Here is a 6,000-nt window from a genome sequence, read left to right on the forward strand (position 1 = left end):
GAACCAAGGTATCAGTTAAAGTGTGTTTACTTTAACACAAGGAGTATCAGGAATAAAAGTGTCGAACTTAGAGCATGGATCAGTACCTGGTGCTATGATGTTGTGGTCATAACAGAGACATGGGTTTCTCAGGGGCAGGAATGGTTGCTGGATGTTCCAGGGTTTAGAGCACTTAAAAAGAATAGGGAGGGGGGGAAAAGAGGAGGGGGTGTAGCACTACTAATCAGACAGGGTATCACAGCTACAGAAGCTTCCATTGTCGAGGAAGATCTGCCTACCGAGTCAGTATGGGTGGAAATTAGGAACAGCAAGGGAGCAGTCACATCTTCAGAGGTTTACTACAGGCCCCCCAATAGCAGCAGGGAGATGGAAGAAAGCATAGGTTGGCAGATTTTGGAAAAGAGTGGACGTAGTAGGGTTGTTGTAATGGGTGACATTAACTTTCCCAATATTGATTGGAACCTCCTTTGAGCAGAAGATTTGAATGGAGCTGTTTTTGTAAGGTGTGTTCAGGAGGGTTTCCTAACTCAGTATGTTGACAGGCCGACGAGGGGAGAGGCCATTCTAGACTTGGTGCTCGGCAATGAGCTGGGACAAGTATCAGATCTTGTGGTGGAAGAGCATTTTGCTGGTAGTGACCATAACTGCCTCACATTCTACATAGCTATGGAGAAGGAGAGGATTAGGCAAAATGGGAGGATATTTAATTGGGGAAGAGGAAACTATGATGCGATTAGACATGAGTTAGGAAGCATGGATTGGGAGCAATTGTTCCATGGTAAAGGCAATATAGACATGTGGAGACTGTTTAAGGAACAATTGTTGCAAGTGATGAATAAATATGTCCCTCTGAGACAGGCAAGAAGTGGTAAGATAAAGGAACCTTGGATGACGAGAGCGGTGGAGCTTCTCATCAAAAGGAAAAAGGTAGCTTACATCAGGTGGAGGTAGCTAGGGTCAAGCTCAGCTCTACAGGATTACAGGCAGGCAAGGAAGGAGCTCAAAAATGGTCTGAGGAGAGCCAGGAGGGGGCTCGAGAAAGGCTTGGCAGAACGGATTAGGGAGAACACAAAGACATTTTACACTTAGGTGAGGAATAAGAGAATGGTCAAAGAAAGAGTAGGGCCGATCAGGGATAGCATAGGGAATTTGTGTGTGGAGTCTGAGGAGGTAGGGGAAGCCCTAAATGAGTTTTTTGCTTCTGTCTTTACGAAAGAAATGAACTTTGTAGTGAATGAAACCTTTGAAGAGCAGGTGTGCATGCTGGAATGGATAGAGATAGAGGAAGCTGATGTGCTGAAATTTTGTCAAACATTAAGATTGACAAGTCGCCAGGCCCGGACCAGATTTGTCCTCGGCTGCTTTGGGAAACGAGAAATGCAATTGCTTCGCCACTTGCGAAGATCTTTGCATCCTCGCTCTCCACTGGAGTCATACCTGAGGACTGGAGAGAGGCAAATGTAATTCCTCTCTTCAAGAAAGGAAATAGGGAAATCCCGGCAGTTACAGACCAGTAAGTCTCATGTCTGTCGTCTGCAAGGTGTTAGAAAGGATTCTGAGGGATAGGATTTATGACCATCTGGAAGAGCATGGCTTGATTAAATGCAGTCAACATGGCTTTGTGAGGGGCAGGTCATGCCTCACAAACCTTATCGAGTTCTTTGAGGATGTGACTAGAAAGGTTGATGAGGTTCGAGCTGTGGATGTGGTGTATGTGGACTTTAGCAAGGCATTTGATAAGGTTCCCCATGGTAGGCTCATTCAGAAGGTCAGGAGGAATGGGATTCAGGGGAACATAGCTGTCTGGATACAGAATTGGCTGGCCAACAGAAGACAGCGAGTGGTAGTAGAAGGTAAATATTCTGCATGGAAGTCTGTGGTGAGTGGTGTTCCACAGGGCTCTGTCCTTGGGCCTCTACTGTTTGTAATTTTTATTAATGACTTGGATGAGGGGATTGAAGGATGGGTCAGCAAGTTTGCAGATGACACAAAGGTTGGAGGTGTCTTTGACAGTATAGAGGGCTGTTGTAGGCTGCAGCGGGCATTGACAGGATGCAGAGATGGGCTGAGAGGTGGCAGATGGAGTTCAACCTGGATAAATGTGAGGTGATGCATTTTGGAAGGTCGAATTTAAAAGCTGAGTACAGGATTAGGGATAGGATTCTTGGTAGTGTGGAGGAACAGAGGGATCTTGGGGTGCAGGTACATGGATCCCTTAAAATGGCCACCCAGGTGGACAGGGTTATTAAGAAAGCCAATGGTGTTTTGGCTTTCATTAACAGGGGTATTGAGTTTAAGAGTCGTGAGATCTTGTTGCTTCTCTATAAAACTTTGGTTAGACCGCACTTGGAATACTGCGTCCAGTTCTGGTCGCCCTATTATAAGAAAGATGTGGATGCTTTGGAGCGGGTTCAGAGGAGGTTTACCAGGATGCTGCCTGTACTGGAAGGCTTATCTTATAAGGAGAGGTTGACTGAGCTCGGACTTTTCTCATTGGAGAAAAGGAGGAGACGGAGGAACTGATTGAGGTATAAAAGGTAATGAGAGGCATAGATAGAGTCGATAGCCAGAGACTATTTCCCAGGGCAGAAATGACTAACACGAGGGGTCATAGTTTTAAGCTGGTTGGAGGAAAGTATAGAGGGGATGTCAGAGGCGGGTTCTTTACACCGAGAGTTGGGAGAGCATGGAATGCGTTGCCAGCAGGAGTTGTGGAGGCAGGGTCATTGGGGACATTTAAGAGACTCCTCGACATACATATGGTCACAGAAATTTGAGGGTGCATGCATAAGGATCAGTGGTCGGCACAACATCGTGGGCTGAAGGGTCTGTTCTGTGCTGTACTGTTCTATGTTCTGTGTTCTATGTTCTATAAGAACTTGGAGCAGGAGTGGGCCATCTGACCCTTCAAGCTTACACTTCCATTCAATAACATCATGGCTGATCTTTTCATGGACTTGGCTCCACTTATCTGCCTGCTCACCATAACCCTTAATTCCTTCACTGTTCAAAAATCTATCTATCTTTGCCTTAAACACATTCAATGAAGTAGCCTTAACTGTTTCATAGAGCAGGGAATTCCACACATGCTCCATCTCTTGAGTGATGAAATTCTTCCTCCATTCAGTCCTAATCTCCTCCCCCCTTACTTTGAGGCTATACCCCCTAGTTCTAGTTTCACCTGCCAGTGAAAACAACCTCCCTGTTTCTGTTTTATCTATTCCCTTCATAATTTTATATGTTTCTATAAGATCCCCCTCATTCTTCTAAAATGCAATAAGTACAGCCCCACACTACTCAGTCTCTCCTCATAAGTCAGCCCTCTCAACTCTGGAATCAGCATGGTAAGCCATTTCTGTACCCCCTCCAGTGCCAATACATCCTTTCTCAGGTAAGGAGACCAAAGCCTACACAGTACTCCATGTATGCCCTCACCACCCGCCCTCTACAGCTGCAGCAAAACCTCCCTGTTGCTAAACTCCATCCCTCTAGCAATGAAGGACAATATTCCACTTGCGATTCCTTATGTACTTTATGGGCACTGAGGCTAAGTTCAAAAAAGTCAGCACAAACCGCACCAAATCATGTCTAGATTAGAGTGGTGCTGGAAAAGCACAAAAGTTCAGGCAGCATCCTTGGACGCTGCCTGAACTGCTGTGCTTTTCCAGCACCACTCTAATCTAGACTCTGGTTTCCAGCATCTGCAGTCACTGTTTTTACCAAATCATGTCTGTCTGGCTCAGCTGACGAGACCAGCATCTGTACAAAGGTCATCTCTGCTTCAGTGCACTAAATACTATCCTATTTCTCCAGTGTGTGTACCTTGTGTGACAGTTGCCCTTAGATTTAATATGGGATCAACCTGACATTAGGAAATGCTTAATGTCTTCATTCCAACCTGTTAGGTAAAACTGATATTCAACCTTTCGTTAATTAGCAGTGTGTCTTCAATGAGAAACAATTAAAAATCTCAGTAATTTACCATCAAATTTTGTGAAAAGAAGGTGTCAATATTTTGCTATCTTCCATTTTCTCATAATACAGCATTGAGTTTCTGCTAACAATGCCCACTTATTGGGCTTTAAGAAAGCACATGAAATTAAACTGATCTTGGTGCAACAATACTAACCTCTAATTGACACCTGGAAAATGCTTGTAAATATCTAAAAAAAAATACGTCTGTACAGCAAACTATCGTTTAGTTCAGTATGTTTTAAAAATCATCTTCAGCTATTTAAAATTAGATTGGTCATTGACAGATGTTTTACTGAAAGTACTCAGTTTTTGGGATTAACTGGTTTTTAGCAGTATTATTAAAACTGCACCAGGGTACCATCCTTTAATATTTTCTCAAGCTCAGAAACAATTTTCTTCTGCACCGTTGTCTGATTGCTAGCACGCATGGAGGATTTTAACTTTGAGATTATATAAATGAGTGCTAACGGAAACATGAACCATAAATTCAGTCCTTGAGGGAAATAATTGTAATTTATAACTTTTCATCGCAAGCATTTTTGTGACTTTGCTGAGGTTACTCCTTTTAGCTCTGTAGCCTTTTAGCTTGTTTGAGAACCCAGTTTTTGGGCTGCCTGGTTTTAGTCTTGATTTATTTTCCAGGCAATCTAATTGCTGGAAAAGCGCAGCAGGTCAGGCAGCATCCAAGGAGCAGGAGAATCGACGTTTCGGGCATGAGCTCATGCCGAAAATGTTGATTCTCCTGCTCCTTGGATGCTGCCTGACCTGATGTGCTTTTCCAGCGACACATTTTCAGCTCTGATCTCCAGTATCTGCAGTCCTCACTTTCTCCTGGCAATCTAATTGCCCAAAGGAGTCTGTTCTGTTCAAATTGGTTTTGCAACATCCTTATGAAAATCATCTTTGTTTATATAATCTTATTGTTTGATACATTACTGGCCAAGTTACAGTGACTGAACAGCCTTAGTGACTGTTGATACTTAGGGTTTATTGAACTGAACATACATAGAAATCTCACCATTGAATTAATCTGTAATACTAATCTCTCTAACGGACAGGAAACAGGCGAGTTAAGGCACTCTATCAAGAATTTAGAGATATTGGAAAAGTTAATTAAAATCCTCTAATATCTGTATTCCCAGCGGCATGAAAACATCTGACATAATGATAAACTGTCCTTATGTAAATGGAAAAGAGATTTGATTCTATCAAATGTGATGTGTCATCTCATTGAAAGCCACTGTTGGTTTGTCTCTAAGATGTTTAAGTGATTCAGTTAATCAGGCAGATGACCTTTCACTGCTTCAACTGAAGTTTACCAGATTTTAAGGCTGGCTTCATTGCTCCACTGTCTTCCTGGAATATTATTTGGATTTAATTATGATGCCACGACAATGTAACTTTTCTGCATTATAATGCTGAATATTGACTTTTCCACATCCAAATATATTGATCAGGCCTAGTTCATTATAGTTTTAATATACATTTACAACAGTGTATTTTTTTCTTCCAGGTTTCTACAATTCTCCCCTGGAAGAGCTGAAACAAATTGGGATGTGGTTTGACCAGTTCTGACTACTGATCTCAGAGTGATTGGAATGAGATCAGCCAGGTGGATTTCATAGGATGTGAGTTCCCTGCTTGAACCAGGTTAATAGCCCCAGTCAGGGACCTAATGCTGTCAGATATAAACAGGAGTATCAGGGATTCTATTCACTCTAGGATCTGGTTCTGAGCTTGATGGGTCAATGTCATGTACGTGCCAATAAAGGGTGACTTGATGACAGGTTACTGGCCTTCATGGAGCTATTTCAGGTTTCTGCCTATGAGGCACAGTGGGGCTGATGAAGGACAAAGAGGAACCTCCATCATGCCTTCTATATGGGGCAATAAGGATACTAAATGAACACATTGCATCCACATTGCCTGCTCATGACAGTGGCTATGAGAGGTCACAGCTCCCCTCTGTCAGTCCAAACATATAGTTCTTATTTTGTTAGTTCCAAGCTATTCACACTTCAATTA

Source organism: Chiloscyllium punctatum, chromosome 3 (genome assembly GCF_047496795.1).
Source record: "Chiloscyllium punctatum isolate Juve2018m chromosome 3, sChiPun1.3, whole genome shotgun sequence".
In the NCBI taxonomy this organism is placed as follows: Eukaryota; Metazoa; Chordata; class Chondrichthyes; order Orectolobiformes; family Hemiscylliidae; genus Chiloscyllium; species Chiloscyllium punctatum.